General features: G+C 38.8%; 1 long non-coding RNA gene across 1 annotated transcript; it reads left to right on the forward strand.

Annotated features, from left to right (window-relative positions):
* Window positions 1-15,180: 15,180 nt before the first annotated feature.
* Window positions 15,181-16,597, forward strand: LOC147627898 (uncharacterized). The gene is made up of 2 exons (XR_015268390.1): window positions 15,181-15,460; window positions 16,043-16,597. It is a non-coding gene; the product is annotated as an uncharacterized LOC147627898 (long non-coding RNA).
* The last annotated feature ends 1,297 nt before the right edge of the window (window positions 16,598-17,894 follow it).

A 17,894-nucleotide genomic window follows, 5' to 3' on the forward strand; every position in this document is an offset into this window, starting at 1 on the left:
AGTTATTTTTAAAATCTCCCTCAACGGCTGGGGAAAAGAAGCCCGTTTGACACTTTTTTAAATATTTTTAAAGTCTCCCTCAACGGCTGGGGAAAAGAAGCCCGTTTGACGCTTTAAATGTTATTTTTTAAAATCTCCCTCACGGCTGGGGAAAAGAAGCCCTGTTTTATGGTTTACATAGTGCTTTGTGTAATGCATAATGATTTGTGTTTAATGAGCTGCATATACATGTTATCCTGTTAGATGGAGCCTCTCAATCTTGAAGAGAGAATAGCGTGTCCATACATGTGATGTAAGTACCAAATCTTTCGAAAACGAAGGATTTGCAACCAGCATGTTCATGACGCTGGCATATTTCCAATGGAGCGCTTGCAAAATTTACGGTTTCAATCGTACAACCAAGCAAGTGTGCAGCTGCATCTTGATAACATTGCGCCTGTGAATTCTCGTCCCCAACAAAGGATGAGGATATCGCAGGAGGGAGTGACAGATGGAGCTCAATTAACAACACCCGAGGGAATGGAAGAAGGTCAGGAAATGGAAGAAGGTCCAATGGAAGAAATGTTGGATACCTTCATCGAGCAACAAGAAGCTCTCTTCGAGGAGCATGAACATGAAGATCATCAACCATGACATTCTCAACGGTCAAATTATGAACCAGAGAAAGAGGCCATGCGTAAACTTGCACGCCTTCCATTATACAATGGTGCCAACATATCTGTATTGCGTGCATCTCTTACGATGCTAAATTTGCAGTCAATTTTTGGATGGTCTAATACAAGTGTCACTGAACTATTCAAGTAAGGACTTTTTTTGGAGATTACACCTACTGTTGAAATGATAAATTATCAACTTGTATTTGAGAAAATCTTAATAGTAACGATCAGATATTGCCATACTTGTAGGCTTTTGAAAGACCAGATATTGCCCCCTGGCAACGAGATGCCTCCATCTCGTGCAGATGCGAAGAAGTTATTGAAATCCATAGGCATGGATTACAATAATATTCATGCTTGTCGCAATGATTGTTGCCTCTTCCGCCATGAATATGAGCATTTGCAAGAATGTCCCCATTGTGGCTCTAACAGATATAGAGAAGATGTTCAGGGGAAAGCTGTCCCGGTTAAGGTTCTCAGGCACTTTCCAATCATCCCAAGAATAAAAAGCATGTTTAGGTGCAAATCTATAGCAAGCTTGATGACATGGCATGCCACAACTCGATCCACAGATGAAGTGATGCGTGTGCCTGCTGACTCACCCGCATGGAGACACATTGAAGAGAAATGGCCGGCTTTTAAGGAAGAACCTCGAAACCTCCGTCTTGGATGGTGTAAACCCTTTTGGTTTAAGGAGCTCTTCATGGAGCACATGGCCTGTTTGCCTTGTAAATTATAATCTTCTGCCATGGTTAGCAATAAAGAAAGGTCATTTGTTGCTCTCATTAGTAGTTCCAGGAAAGTACAAGGTGAAGAACATGGATGTATATTTGGCACCACTTATTGATGATGAGTTACGCACCTTGTGGAACGGAATTGAAGTGAAGGACATGTCAAAGCAGCAGAGTGGCCAAAGACTTACAACTGTGGAAGGTATTCTCATGTGGACAATGCATGATTGGCCTGGCTATGGAGAATGCTCAGGTGTCTACCAAGGACATGTTAGGTATCTTCTAGAAAATCATGAATTGCGGGATGGTAATCTAGGAAGACCTCCTCCAAGTGCATTGAAGGCAAGCGATTGGAAGATCAAATGGGAGGAATGTGGCAACTTGGCATGTCCTGGGATGAAGAGGCTCTCTATCTTTCACCAACTCCCCTATTGGGGTGATCTCCTTATAAACCATTTGCTTGACCCGATGCATATTTTCAAGAATGTAGCTGACATTCTGTGGAAGACCATGACAGGAAAAAAGGAGACTAAAGGCCAAAGGGATGACTTGGAAGAGATTGGTTGCATGCAAGAGTTGTGGGCTCGCACTAGACCCAATGGAAAGGTGCTACTTCCAAGAGCCCCATGGGTTTTTAGCAAGATGGAGGAACAACAAGTCAAGAGGACAATTTCAGAGTTTCGGACTCCTACAGGTTGTATGCATTGCTTGAAAAGTGCATTTACAAAGGCTGATGATCTCTTTGGGGCTACTGATCTTAATGAGGATGATAGAATAGATAATGATTTTTAAAATGATGTATCTTAATGATTATGCAAATAGTTATGACATATTTGTAATGGTTTTATGACATTGAAGGTCCTTTCATTGTTTACCATTGTTAATGTTTACCATCATAATCACTACTGTAAGAGCAAGTTGATATAGTTTTACCAATGTTGTTTATCATTGTTAATGTTTGTCATATGGTTCTTTTATTGTTTACCGTGTAATTTTCATTTCGCACAAGTTTGTCACATGGTTTTTTGTCCAACAGGCCATGGGTGACTCACCGCCCTACGACTACAGTCCAGATTTCTCATTTAATCCTACACCGCAGGGCATGAGTCCCCAGCAGTTATATGGTTTTCTTTCGTCCATGACTCCAGAGCAGAGAGCCATGGCTCAGAGTTATTGGGGTTCTGGAGCAGGGACATTTGCCTCACCATCTGGCTTCCCGACGCCAGTTCCCACACCCGTGGGTATGACAGCAGCTCCCACACCTCATACCACACAACCTTCCACTCCTCTTACAGCTCGATCTACCACCTCTTCACATAGACGGTGCTCACGTAGTAGGTATTCAGGGGGAGGTTGTTGTGGTGGTAGTGCCACAGATGCTGTGACACCACCACCACGTGAGCATTGTCCTTCGCTCTCATCTGTTGATAGCACACCCATAGGGTCACCTTCCACTCCCTGGGGTGCACATGACCATGACAACAGCAAGATTTACACAATTAGGTATGGGGCACCAATAATGGATAGTGCAGGGAAGGCAATGAAGACACGCATTCGACAATTGTGCACTATATAGTTTCACGACTCTGTCATGACTAAATGGGATCAGCAAGATAAGGGGAAGAAAAATTATATAAATACAAAGATAAAGCAAGAGTTTCAGCCATCTGACCCTATGAATGTCGTCTCTAATGAGTGGATACAGTATACAGCTCGCATTTTGATGGGGCATTGTAGGTCAGAGGTGAGGGACGCATTTAGAGAGGGGAAAGAGAAACCTGTTTAGCTAGATGCGGGCAGCCATTGCTCAGGAGCTCACAGAGACACCAGAGAGGTTTCAACAACAAAGAGAGGCGGCAAGGGCAAGACTCCAAACAGTAGGGGCTTCTCATCTTGGGAGTGGTGGTTACGAAACCATGCGCCATGAATTCATAAGTATTTGTAGCAATTTTATTTATGTAAATGTATGTATGTGGGCTAAATGTTGATTTCTAAAAGTTATAATTGTTAATCGTTTGTGCAGGAGTTAGCCATGAATCGCCCACCAAGTAGGCGAGAGGAGAAGTATGCTCACAAACATGGCCTTGTGGCCTTGTTTGAGATGCTTGAAGAAGAAGGAGAGACCGTCAATTGGGAGGCATTACCATGATGTAAAATGACCTTCAAACTAATGAAATATGATCAAAACATTCTTGAGTATTAATGTTTAATTTAATTTCTTGTTTGTCGATTAGGAAAATAAAAAAACGAGCACGGTTGTTTTTGTGCTCTATTTTAGACAGAATGGTGCTGTCTGTTTGCTGTTGTTGATCCTGTTCATTACAGGCAGCCAGGCAACAGCCAGGCAGCACTATTCTGTCCAAAAAAAAATTCTGGTACAGCATCGGTATATTCCCCGGTACTGGCGTCGGTATATTCATTGGTATATGTCTCGGTATTTGCGTCGATATAAACAACGGTACACACCCCGGTATACACCCCGGTATATGCACCGGTATAGACGTCGGTTTAGCCATCGATATTACCCCCGGTGAGCGTCGGTATAGATAACGGTATAGGCGCCGGTATTGCTACCCGACGGTTATACCGACGCTGTGGTTCTGGCGCTTATACTGGCGTTTATACCGATGAGACGGGGCTTTTTTAGACCCCGTTAAATGACATCGATATAAGCACCAATATTAGGCTAACATGTAGTAGTGTTTGCTAAATCATTGACACCGTATCCTCCTTTAAATTTATCTGATGCCTATACACCTAGGGATCCATACCCTTCAAATCAGAATAATCCCAAGCAAACACATCCATGAATTCTTGCAACAACACCTGGGGATCCATACCCTTCAAATCAGAATAATCCCAAGCAAACACATCCATGAATTCTTGCAACAACACCTTTAAATTGTCCTTGAAATCATCATCCAGGTTGACACTCACTTTGACAACCTTCGGATTCTCCCCACAGATCCCAAATTTAAATCCTGCAAATCATCTTCCTTCACTCTGGAAACCTTCTTCATCAATTTATCATACAAGAACTCTGCTCTGATTATTGCCTCCTTAGGCACGATCTCTGCGACATCGTCAACTTCTTCCACCTTGTCACCATCATCAGTTTTTTCTTCCTTTATCTGCGAAATCTGCTCGGAAGTACTGTCAACTATTTGACAAAACACATCCTCTTGAATCGCATAATCAACATATCTATCAAGAATCCGTTCCACATCCACTTCAAAAATAGGAAGCACTGTTGGATTTGCTGCCAAAAAATTATCTTCCTCATCATCCTCAACTTCTTCTGCCAAACTAATTGGTTGTGCCATCATTGACTTCACTGTCCTTGACAGCTCCTGCTTAGATCCCATTGGTATTGTAATCACTTTCTTACCCTTCTTCAATGTGACCACATTATTCTCCCAAACCTGCTTGAGCTTTGCTGTTCTAAACCACGGCCTTCCTAACAGCATTGAATATGCATTTGCATCATCCTTCATCTGCAAAACAACAAAATTTACTGGAAACTGCAAACCTTGTATGATAAGAGATTGTTTCCTAAGCATCCCAATAGGTTGAACCCGACTTTGATCCGCCATGCGTAACTGAAATGGTGCTGGCTCAAGCTGAACATTCTTCATCTTCCTAACCGCATAAGACTTATGCATAGAGCTTATGCATAAGACTTATGCATATGGCTTATGCATAGAGCGTATGCATAAGACTTATGCATATGGCTTATGCATAGAGCTTATGCATAAGACTTATGCATAGAGCTTATGCATATGGCTTATGCATAGAGCGTATGCATAAGACTTATGCATAGAGCTTATGCATAAGACTTATGCATATGGCTTATGCATAGAGCTTATGCATAAGGCTTATGCATAGAGCTTATGCATAAGACTTATGCAGTTGGCTTATGCATAGAGCTTATGCATAAGTCTTGCAGCCTTATTATGCAAGCTTATACTTAAGGCTTATAAGCCTTACTATGCATACGATTGCATAAACCTTATTCATAAAGCTTGCATAAGACTTACGTACAGAGCTCAATGTGTAGGCTCTATTTACAGAATCTATGCATTTAGATTTTTGCATAAGGCCTTTATAAATAGCTATTTATGAAGCTATTTATGAATAGAGATAGCTTCTCTCTCCATCCTTGTTCAAAGGCCAAAGGGATGACTTGGAAGAGATTGGTTGCATGCAAGAGTTGTGGGCTCGTACTAGACCCAATGGAAAGGTGCTACTTCCAAGAGCCCCATGGGTTTTTAGCAAGATGGAGGAACAACAAGTCAAGAGGACAATTTCAGAGTTTCGGACTCCTACAGGTTGTATGCATTGCTTGAAAAGTGCATTTACAAAGGATGATGATCTTAGTGGCCTCAAGAGTCATGATTGGCACAAGTTTCTACAATTTGTGCTACCCATAGTAATAAAAGATTGCCTCACTGAAGACATTAGAGCTACTATCTATAAGATTGGCACATTGGTGCGCTGGATTTCTTCAAAAGAGATAAAGAGAGACACTTTGGAGACAGCGCGTTTAAACTCCATAGAGGAAGTCTGCATGGTAGAGAAGTTTTTCCCTACAAGTTTATTAACAATCCAGATGCATCTGCTAGTTCATGTTGTAGATGAGGTTGCAGTTGTTGGAACAGTCCATTCAAGATGGATGTTCTTGTTGGAGAGGTTTATGAAGACATTAAAGGGATTTGTTCGCCACATGGCTCGCCCAGAGGGTAGTATGTCAGAAGGGTGGCTGATACAAGAGTCCCTTGTTTACATCACTGAATATTTAAGTTCCTCAGATCCAAAGATACCTCGACTATGGTCTCAAGAGTCTAACAGGCGAGTCATTGGTGAGGAACCTCAAGGCCAAGGCATTAAGAGAAAGATGGATAACAATTTGAGGGAAAAAATCAACCAATTTTGCATCTTGAACTCTCATGTAATGGAGAAGTGGATTGAGACATATGAAGCTCTCAAGCGACAGCGAGTACAAGATCGTTTAAGTTTCAGAAGGAATCGCACTACAAGAAATCTCCCATATCCAGAAGGTATGCAAGCTCTTCCGGACTTTCCCACAGGTAGATGGCTAGAAGCTACAATTTTAGAAGCCAAACGTGTTGGTTTAACTATGACAAAGGAGGAGGAGGAGCTTACAAAAGGATGCGATTGGCATGTAAGTGTTTAAGTTCTACATGTCTCTCTTTTTTTTCTCTACATGTCTCAGTGTTTGATTCTCCATCAACAATCTTTTTGTGCTATTTGTAGTATCACAAATATGGGGCGTTTTGGTCACATGGACGTCATTTTCGAGTAGAATGAATAGACCAAAGAAGAGCAACCTTTGATTGTGGTATCACAGCACAGTTTGTTCAAGAAAGTCGTGCAAGTGCAAGTGATGATAACATAATTACTGGAATGCTTGATTACTTTGGAACCATTCAAGATATATTAAAGGTTGGCTTCAGAAGTTTTGAGTTGTTTATCTTTGATGTGAAGTGGTTCAAGGTAATCATGAATGGGCCACATGCAACTGTACGTAGAGACAAGAGTGGCCTCATCCAAGTGGACTCCACAAAGGTATGGACCGATCAGCAAGATACTTTTGTGCGCCCAGAGCATTGTGAGCAGGTTGTCTTTAAAGCGGATCCAAAAGATCCACAATGGCTGTTTGTGGTTCGTCGCCCCTCGCAGTAAGCAAATTTTTTAAGAATTTGAGCTACAACAAGGTGATGTGGATGCACAGGGTGGTGGAGAGCAGCAAGAACAAGCCGATATCAACAATGAAGAGGAGCAAGCAAATGAAGAGAAGCAACTAGAGCAAGATCCAAATGAAGAGGTGCAAACCAAGGAAGCTGAAAAACATGTTGAGGAAGAAGACATAGATGATGAAGACATCCTTCATCAAGGGACTTTTAATGATGAGGATGCTGAAATGTACATAGACATAGATCTCTTTGGGGCTACTGATCTTAATGAGGATGATAGAATAGATAATGATTTTTAAAATGATGTATCTTAATGATTATGCAAATAGTTATGACATATTTGTAATGGTTTTATGACATTGAAGGTCCTTTCATTGTTTACCATTGTTAATGTTTACCATCATAATCACTACTGTAGGAGCAAGTTGATATAGTTTTAGGGTGGTTGCAAGATCAAGGTGCCCAGTTTTGTCCACTCAGGCACCCTGTAAATAGTAAAAAAACAGGCATTTGTTTACCTTTAGTGGCTAATCTCTCCTAGTAAATGAAGGAATTTCGTTTCAATTTCTTTTGTTGGAACATCATATTCAAAGTTGGAAATATAGTTGCATAATTTGATTAAGCATTAGATAGTCAAAAGTCCCATCATTACCTTTAGTGGCTAATCTCTCCTAGTAAATGAAGAAATTTCATTTCAATTTCTTTTGTTGGAACATCATATTCAAAGTTGGAAATATAGTTGCATAATTTGATTAAGCATTAGATAGTTAAAAGTCCTCATTTTCTTAGGTACAAAGTCAATGTATACACCCTGTCCCAAATTTGAACTGATTCCATAAAATGCTAATATCTTTTACATATAAACTCATATGAGATTTCCACTTTGTACCTTAGATCTTCACATAATATGGAGCTTAACTTGATTTTTTGAGAAAATTTTAAGGTATTTGTCTATTTTCTTCAAATATTTCAAGGTCTTTAAAGTGTTATAATATATGCCACTTTTTGTACCCACAATAGCTACCACTTAAAATCCTCAATCTTGTAGATCAAAAGAGTGGGTAGATACTGAGACATTAGTAGAATGTGGTGGGTAGTAAAAATTACAAATCCAATGGTTGGATTTTTAATGATCTCTTTTTCAAAATTCTTCCAGACTATTAGAAGGCCTGCAAATATTAATAATCTAACTAGTAAAATTACATTTTTGATGTGAATCATCTAAAACCTATAGGGACTAGTGTACTTGTAATGGTGCATCTATGAAAAAATAAATTGGATCACTCTAAGTATGGAAAGATCATTTGTTTATCATTTCATCATATTTTTGATTTATTTTGATTAATTAGACTAATTTATATTAAATTAAGTTATATTGGGTTAATTTAAGGGCAAGCGTATTGTCTATTATTTACTTGATCTCATTTTAAGTACCTTGCACCCCAAAATTTTCTCTCCAAGCATTGTCCCAGTCCAGCATAAACTGGACAAAACTGGACACCCTGATCTTGCAACAACCCTTTACCAATGTTGTTTATCATTGTTAATGTTTGTCATATGGTTCTTTCATTGTTTACCGTGTAATTTTCATTTCGCACAAGTTTGTCATATGGTTTTTTGTCTAACAGGCCATGGGTGACTCACCGCCCTACGACTATAGTCCTGATTTCTCATTTAATCCTACACCGCAGGGCATGAGTCCCCAACAATTATATGGTTTTCTTTCGTCCATGACTCCAGAGCAGAGAGCCATGGCTCAGAGTTATTGGGGTTCTAGAGCAGGGACATCTGCCTCACCATCTGGCTTCCCGACGCCAGTTCCCACACCCGTGGGTACGACAGGAGCTCCCACACCTCATACCACACAGCCTTCCACTCCTCTTACAGCTCGATCTACCACCTCTTCACATAGGGCGCTCACGTAGTAGGTCTTCAGGGGGAGGTTGTTGTGGTGGTAGTGCCACAGATGTTGTGACACCACCACCACGTGAGCGTCGTCCTTCGCTCTCATCTGTTGATAGCACACCCATGGGGTCACCTTCCACTCCCTAGGGTGCACATGACCATGACAACAGCAAGATATACACAATTAGGAATGGGGCACCAATAATGAATAGTGCAGGGAAGGCAATGAAGACACGCATTCGACAATTGTGCACTATACAGTTTCACGACTCTGTCATGACTAAATGGGATCAGCAAGATAAGGGGAAGAAAAATTATATAAATATAAAGATAAAGCAAGAGTTTCAGCCATCTGACCCTATGAATGTCGTCTCTAATGAGTGGATACAGTATACAGCTCACATTTTGATGGGGCATCGTAGGTCAGAGGCGAGGGACGTATTTAGAGAGGGGAAAGAGAAACCTGTTTGGCTAGATGACAGGGAGTGGGCAGCCATTGCTCAGGAGCTCACCGAGACACCAAAGAGGTTTCAACAACAAAGAGAGGCGGCAAGGGCAAGACTCCAAACAGTAGGGGCTTCTCATCTTGGGAGTGGTGGTTACGAAACCATGCGCCATGAATTCGTAAGTATTTGTAGCAATTTTATTTATGTAAATGTATGTATGTGGGCTAAATGTTGATTTCTAAAAGTTATAATTGTTAATTGTTTGTGCAGGAGTTAGCCATGAATCGCCCACCAAGTAGGCGAGAGCAGAAGTACGCTCACAAACATGGCCTTGTGGCCTTATTTGAGATGCTTGAAGAAGAAGGAGAGACCGTCAATTGGGAGGCATTACCATGATGTAAGATGACCTTCAAACTAATGGCATATGATCAAAACATTCTTGAGTATTAATGTTTAATTTAATTTCTTATTTGTCGATCAAGAAAATAAAAAAATGAGCACGGTTGTTTTTGTGCTCTATTTTAGACAGAATGGTGCTGTCTATTTGCTGTTGTTGATCCTGTTCATTGCAGGCAGCCAGGCAACAGCCAGGTAGCACTATTCTGTCCAAAAAAAAAATTCTGGTACAGCGTCGGTATATTCCCCGGTAGTACTGGCGTCGGTATATTCATTGGTATATCTCTCGGTATTGGCATCGGTATAGAGCCCGGTATACACCCCGGTATATGCACCGGTATAGACGCTGGAATAGCCGTCGGTATTATCCCCGGTGAGCGTCGGTATAGACACCGGTATAGGCACCGGTATTGTTACCCGACGCTTATACCGACGCTCTAGTTCCAGCGCTTATACCGGCGTTTATACCGATGACGGGGCTTTTTTAGACCCCGTTGAATGACGTCAGTATAAGCGCCGGTATTAGGCTAACATGTAGTAGTGCGAGCATCCACACTTATCTCCAAGCACCCACACTTATCTCCAGGCTTACACAATCATCTCCAAGCACACAAGAGAAGAGGGTGAACGAGGAAGAGAAGAAAGAGAAGCAATGAGTGAACAAGGAAGAGAAGAAAGAGAAGCAGCTTTGAAGAAGGACAAGAAGCTTCCATACCTCTATCCAAGGTAAGTCTCTTTACGGTTGATCTTCTTTGAAAGTTGCTCTCTTTGGATTCGTCCTTTGTCGTATCCAAGAAACGAATGTTTTTGTTACTACTATTGTGCTTTTCTGTTGCGCACATGTCCTTTTCGAGTTTTTACAATAGCGCGTCTATAGACGCATCTGAGAGTGCATCTAAAAGCGCGTCTAAGAGTGCGTCTATAGACGCGTCTACTCTATGTTTGGAAACAAATATTCGCGTCTATAGACGTGCTGTTATACGACGTGAAGATAGATGCACTTTGTTATTTTTCCCTGGCCTAGCTGTCCCTTCCCTTCCCTTTTTCTCTTATCTCCTCTCTTTTTCAGTCTTTTTTTCTCCTCTCTTTTCCTCTCCTTTCTCCTCTCTTTTATTCCCACTTTCTCTCTCTTTTTCTCCTCTCTTTTCCTCTCCTTTCTCCTCCCTTTTCCTCTCCTTTCTCCTCTCTTTGATCCCCACTTTTTCTCTCTTTTTCTCACTGCACGGGAGTACGCCGACAGCTCTGTGAGGCAGAAGGGCCTCCTGACAGCATGGGGGAAGGGGCATAGGATGGCATGGGCGAAGGGGCTCGGCTATGTAGCCGGCTGGGTTGTGTTGACTCCACTGGGGTAATCTCAGCTGGTGTAGGGTTGGGGTGGTTTGGAGTCTGTAGTGCTGACTCCTGGGGGGTGTTTAGAGTACCCGTCATGTAGCCATATAACTCCCCAGGACTGGGAGGGTGTCCCAAAAGGTTATATAACTCTTGAAAGATGGTTTCCTGAAGATCAGGTGAGTCTGAAGAGCTTCCTGGCCACATGATGAACTGGAAAAAAGAAAAAAAGAAGATTACTGATGAACTGAGAAGAGAAAAATAAGAGAAAAAGAGAGAAAAAGAGAGAAGGAAAGAGAGTAGAAAAGAGAGGAAAAGTGGGGATAAAAGAGAGGAGAAAAAGTGGGGACCAAGAAAGGAGAAGAAAAGAGGGGATAAAAGAAAGGAGAGGAAAAGAGAGGAGAAAAAGAGAGAAAAAGTGGGGATAAAAGAGAGGAGAAAGGAGAGGAAAAGAGAGAAGAAAAAAAGAGAGAAAAAGAGAGGAGATAAGAGAGAAAAATTACCACAAAAAGAGAAGAAAAGAGAGGAAAAGAGAGGAAAAGAGAGGAGAAAAAAAGAGAGAGAAAGAGAGGAGATAAGAGAGAAAAAGAGAGAAGGAAAGAGAGGATAAAAGAGAGAAGGAAAAAGAGAGGAAAATATAGAGTGCAATCCATTTTTTCAATCATGCTTTCCCTTTCCATCATTCATGCAATCCCCTTCTTCAATCATGCAATCCCTTTCCATCATTCATGCAATCCCTTTCTTCATTCATGCAATCACTTATTTCCATCATTCAATATGAAATCCTTTTCTTGGAAGTGGAAATGGAAAGGAGAGATCAACCCATCATTATAGAAGTGCCTCCATGTATCTCCTCTGTGATGGTGGCGGTGGTAGGTTGTCTCGACAGGAACCAACTCATGTGGTCCAAATGTTGGCACCTACATCGATGATGTGGCACAACATGCATGAGTAGAATCAGCATGATAAACTTGAACCTCTTTAAACTTACGAGAAGTCTCTAGAGGATCACCCAACATTTTTGTATACATGGCATCACACGATTGGCTCTTTTCCTTAATAAACTTTTAATCACCTACTTTCTGTGTTAGGTTTTCTTACATAATAGTCCTCTTTTTTGGTGCAAAGAGAGCTTTCATGAGATCCTCAATTCACCCAAGGCCTTAGTTTTCCTATTTTAACATCGCTATGCATGCCTTCATTTTTTTTCCTTGGTTTAACTTACCTTAGAAAAAATTGTGAACTTGAATATGGCGTGTTATCCTTGTATCTTCCATGCCCTTCATGTTGTGGATTCCTATATAAGTAGAGTGCCCTTCATTTTTTCCCCCTAGTTTAACTTGCCTTGGAAAAATTTCCGAACTCGAATATGTCGTGTTATCCTTGTATCTTCCATGCCCTTCATGTTTTGGATTCCTAGATAAGGAGAGTGATTCAGAGAGTACCAAAGTTTCTTGATGGACATCATTTCACTCTATTGCAAAATTGAGATCTTCATACTAGGTAAATTATATCCTTGTTATGTTGTTTGGAGGAGGGAGCCTAAGTATTGAAGATATTTTAGAGGGAAAGGAATACAAGAAGGGAGAATAAGTATTTAATACCTTTTAGAGGAAAAGAAGTGCATGAAGTTTAGTATCCCAAATTCAGTACATAGTATGCTTACTATGTTGATGCTTACAATTTGTGAATATGAATGCTTGTCTAAGGAGTGGTTGAGAAAAAACAAAAAGTTATGGCCTTAGTCTACAAACTTGCCATTGTGTGTAACATGTGGGACCAAATGTAGCAACAAGTAGAGGAGTTCTGTGGGGGACCATTGGTATATAAGGAGAGGTGGGAGAAAAGGCCATGGGTTTTTGTAGATATGTAACTCTCTCTCTCTCTCTCTCTCTCTCTCTCTCTCTATCAAATTTTCCCTTAATCATATGAACGTATGACTCAGGAGAGGGGATATTGAGACTAGGAAATAAGGGGTTGTATCCTTTAGGGTATTTTGATAGCTTGTCCTTGATCTTCTTCTTTATCTTGTGGCTTCTTGCCCGTAACATCAATGTTATAAGGATTCTTTAATAGAGATAGCATGTTAAATAGAGTGTATGTAGTGGTGGTTTATTTGAAGATAGTTAATGTGAAGCATGCATATCGGAAAAAGGCATAAGTGTGTTAATATTTGCGAAAATATAAACGTAGAAAACTTCTATGAAAGTTACTTTACAAACAAACATACATTGGATTTATAAAACATATTTTTCATGATAGTGATATTTCACTAAAAGTATTAATTATCTAACTTTGAAAATGTAATTGTTTTTCTCTTAGCTCAATCATGTTTAACTTTCTATATTTTATATAATGAAAATTCTATATGCTCTTAAAAACTTGTTTTTGAGATATTTGAATGTTTTAATATCTTATCATATATGCAATCATTCCATCTAATAATACAAAGAAATATCTAATATCTTCCTACAAATCATATGCACAATCATTTCATCATTCCACCTGATATCCTCCCAAAAATTGTATATACGATCATTTGGTCTACTAAGACAAAGAAATCTCTATTAGTTCCATTCCTACAAGCTCACATTTTAAATATTTCGTTTTCTTTGGGTGAAGTAAGTCAAAACAATTGTTATCAATTTCATTTGGATAGCCACAATTGTCAAAGATTCTATTGATTTTGAAGTAAGACAAAGAAATTGTTATTATTATAAGCTCCATTTGGATAGCCACAATTGTTATCAATTTCATTTGGATAGCCACAATTGTCAAAGATTCTATTGATTTTGAAGTAAGACAAAGAAATTGTTATTATTATAAGCTCCATTTGGATAACCACACTTTTCAATGATTTCTTTGGTTTTGTAGTGCCATTCCTATACTACACCTTTCAATAGTCCTCCACATTTCAAGATTTCTTTAATCAAATCTTTTAAAACTTTCTTTGATTTTGCAAAGCAAGGTGGGCATGTAGAGTAAAGATAAATGCATGATGTATTTGCTAGCAGTAGAAAAACCTTAGATTGTAAAGGTATAGCACATGTATCCACATAAAATCTAGCCTCTCGTGTCATTCTTTGTCACTCAAATTTGACTTCTCAAGATGGTTTAGCCAACCCAACAAGGTTTTTTTTCTTTCTTTGAATAAAAATATCTAAAAGAATAATGATCAAGGACTAATGTTGATAGCTCTACAAAAATGATGACAAATTAATAAATGGTGGGAGTATTTTCCATTAAAAAGAAGAGAGAGTAGCAATAATCTATTGGTGTGTAAAATATAAGATTTGAAGTTAGAAACCACAAAGTTGTGATTATTATCACTTAGAAGTTCTTTGAGGGAAACAAGTCTTTTAAAAAGAAAACCAAGGCTCTTTACAGCCGTAAAGAGTGGAGTTGTAGGGCTACACAAGGTCTAGGGTGCATGTTAACTTGTAGAACTTAAAAAAACCTATGATGAAAGGACAAATGTACTTAAAGCTAATGTGCAGCGATCTCAACAGAGTTATACAATGTGCAACGATCTCAACAGAGCTATACAATGTGCTACCAATTATTCTCCATCAAAAATTTTCAAGAACAGATTAATAATGCATCTTTTTCTTAGGGAAGCTAGTTAAGGGGCACTCTAGAAGGAGGAGATACTTTTGATCATTTTAAGAGGCACTCTAAAAGGAGGAGATACTTTTGACCATGTTAAGGGGCACTCTAGATGGAGGAGATACTTTCGACCATGCTAAGAGGCACTCTAAAACGAGGAGATACTTTTGACATGGAGAGTAACAATTTTTGGTTAATTATAAATTGTTTTTTTTAACTAACAAGGCAAACGATTTCTAAAAGGCATGAATTTTGCGAAATGTGTATTGTGATGGCTTGCATCTACATATGGTAAGATTATAGGAAAAATTGTGAATCTGACAATTTGCAAATTTAAGAAATACTAAAAATAGCTTTTAAATGTCACGATAATATCATTTTATTTGAGCTATGAAAATTACACTAAAGGATGACTTTTTTTTTTACATTGGTCTAGATCATAGATGCATATTTTATTTCGTTCTTTTTTGATAGATGAGAGCTTCATTAGAAAACCTTTACTTCAAATTCGCAAGCTTTCGTTAACATCTAGACTTCTTTTTTTGGGGAGAATAAATGTGTGTGTATATATATAGATATAACTCTCAAAAATTACATCTAAACTTCTTCTTTTTTGGGGGGAATAAATGTGTGTGTGTGTGTATCTCAACGTCATCAACATCGCGGACCAAGTGGAGGTACTATGTCAATTAATTCTCAAAATCCCTTCTCCCCCTTCACTTCAAATTTGCAAGCTTTCATTAACATCTAGATGACTTCTTTTTTTGGGGAGGAATATATCTATATATCTATATATATATATATATACATATCTCAAAAATTACATCAACAGATACACCTGCATCTCTTAAGATGATGTAATAGAAACACCGATCACATTATGGAACATCTAGACTTCTTTAGAATTATGCTCATTTATCATACAAGCATGCTTCATTTCTACGTTATATATATATAATATTAGTAAATTAATATTTATTTATATATTTTAACATTTTGCCTCAACCTTCTACTCTTACCTCTCTCTCTCTCTCTCTCTTTCTCATGACACCTTGCCCATGATTTTTTATTTTGAAACTTCTATACTTTTTCTAGGTGCCACTCTTGAAACCTTTGGAAAATTTGAGAGCGTCAATAACAATCGACGCGCTTAAAATGTCCTTTTAAGCTCTAAAGGGTGCTTCAAGTTCAACCATTAGTAATAATGTTACTAGTATATTCTATTTATGATGGATAAGATTTCCTATCTATGGTTTCAGATTTTGACAAATGGGAGGTATAAGAGCATCGAGCATAGGGTTACCCCAATCGTCAGAATTCAAGGTTGTCTATAGCAATGTTTTGTGATGCAGCACCCACTGCATTGATCGCTCCTGCAAAGGAGCTCACAAATGGACCGATTTACAAAGAAGTGAAGTTTAAAGACCACGAAGCTACCTTTATGATTATGGAGCAAAGGGTAAGAGCATTGTCGAGTCGTATCTTATCTTGGATGGCCCAAAGGTTTGAGTCTATCTACTACACTAACCTTGCTTGGACAACTATCAATGTAAGTTTGTTCATGGCCAATCGAGAGAGCAAGTAACTATGTGTGTGTGTGTGTGTGTGTGTGCAAGTGCAAGCACTCATATCCCAAGTATAGTGAAGTATTTAAGGTACTTTGTTCAAGTACCTTAGCATGTAATCAAGTATTTTGTTCAAACCCCAGTGTGCACCCTACTATATTACTAGTGGGTCTTCATCCTTTATCTATATAAATCATATATTGTACATTCAGAATACCTATATATTAAAGGTGACCTGTTTTGTTACTACTTGAAAAGTGTACATTGCGATACATTTCAAATGATGAGTGAAGAATTTGTATACATTCTATAATGATATCTGTGAGATATTTTAAATGATAAGTGGATAGTGTATAGTATTTAAAATGATAACTCTGAGACATGTTAAATGATAAGTGGAGAGTGTGTTGTATTTATAATGATACACTTTCTCTACACAACATGGGTTGAGAATAATCTCATAAACAGACCTCGAGTTTTTTTTAGACTCTTAATACGAACAAAAGTGATGAATCTCAATTTGGCTTTTCCTTTCAGATTTGATTTTGTTCTATAAATATCTTATTTTTTTACACAACACATGATCCATTAAGAACAAGGGGAAAAAAAGGGACTCTTTTTAGGCCAAGGCCTATTTTAGAGGGGTCTTTGATATTGTCAAGCTATTTCACCAACAAAAAAAAAGGAAAAAATGCCCACTTGGTTTTTCAATTTTAGTGGGCTAAAGAGACAAATTCGTCAAAAGCATACTACATGCTATCATATAAGATAGAAAATCTCAAAGATTCGCTTAGGTTTTTTAAAGTTTTAGGTTTACAAATAAAAACATTCGCTAACCCATCTATACTTATAATATTTTACCGGTGTTTTTTTTAAAACTCTGATTAAGAAGACACTATTATAGACATTATGTGTGGATGTCAAGACTATTTTATTATATGTGTTACATCGCATGCGACTTAGTTTACCAAAAAACACATAACCCTTCTAGTGAGAAGAATGTGGGAGAAAGGGTGAGCTTGAGCTCCTTGCAAGTAAACACACACACAAGAATAGACAAGCAGACACCATGACATGTGAGATTTGAGCACCACCTGAGCTTTGTAGAATTAAAAAGAGATGCAAAGGTTTGGGATTGTGGCACATTTACTAGCATTTTTAGAGATGTGAGATGTGTATGAAGCTCATATAATGGCTAGCAACATCAACATGCATAAAGTAAGAATTGTGCAAAGGTGCATTAAAAGCTTATACATCGAGATCTTTGTGGTAAAATACCATCCACCATTGCATTATGTGGTTCTTCCTACTTCTTGTTACTAAGCGATGACTTTAGTAGGAAGATATAGGTGAAGCTATTGGAAAATTCCAAATATGGCATAGCTTGGTAGTGAATGAGACAAGAAAGAGGCACTACAACAAGATGAGGGTGTAGTAGAAAAAGTAACAGCGCATTTATAACTAGTAGGATGGGCTAAATGTTGATTTCTAAAAGTTGTAATTGTTAATCGTTTATGTAGGAGTTGGCCATGAATCACCCACCAAG

Source organism: Cibotium barometz, chromosome 20, assembly GCF_041138505.1.
Source record: "Cibotium barometz isolate CiBa-2024 chromosome 20, ASM4113850v1, whole genome shotgun sequence".
Lineage (NCBI taxonomy): Eukaryota > Viridiplantae > Streptophyta > Polypodiopsida > Cyatheales > Cibotiaceae > Cibotium > Cibotium barometz.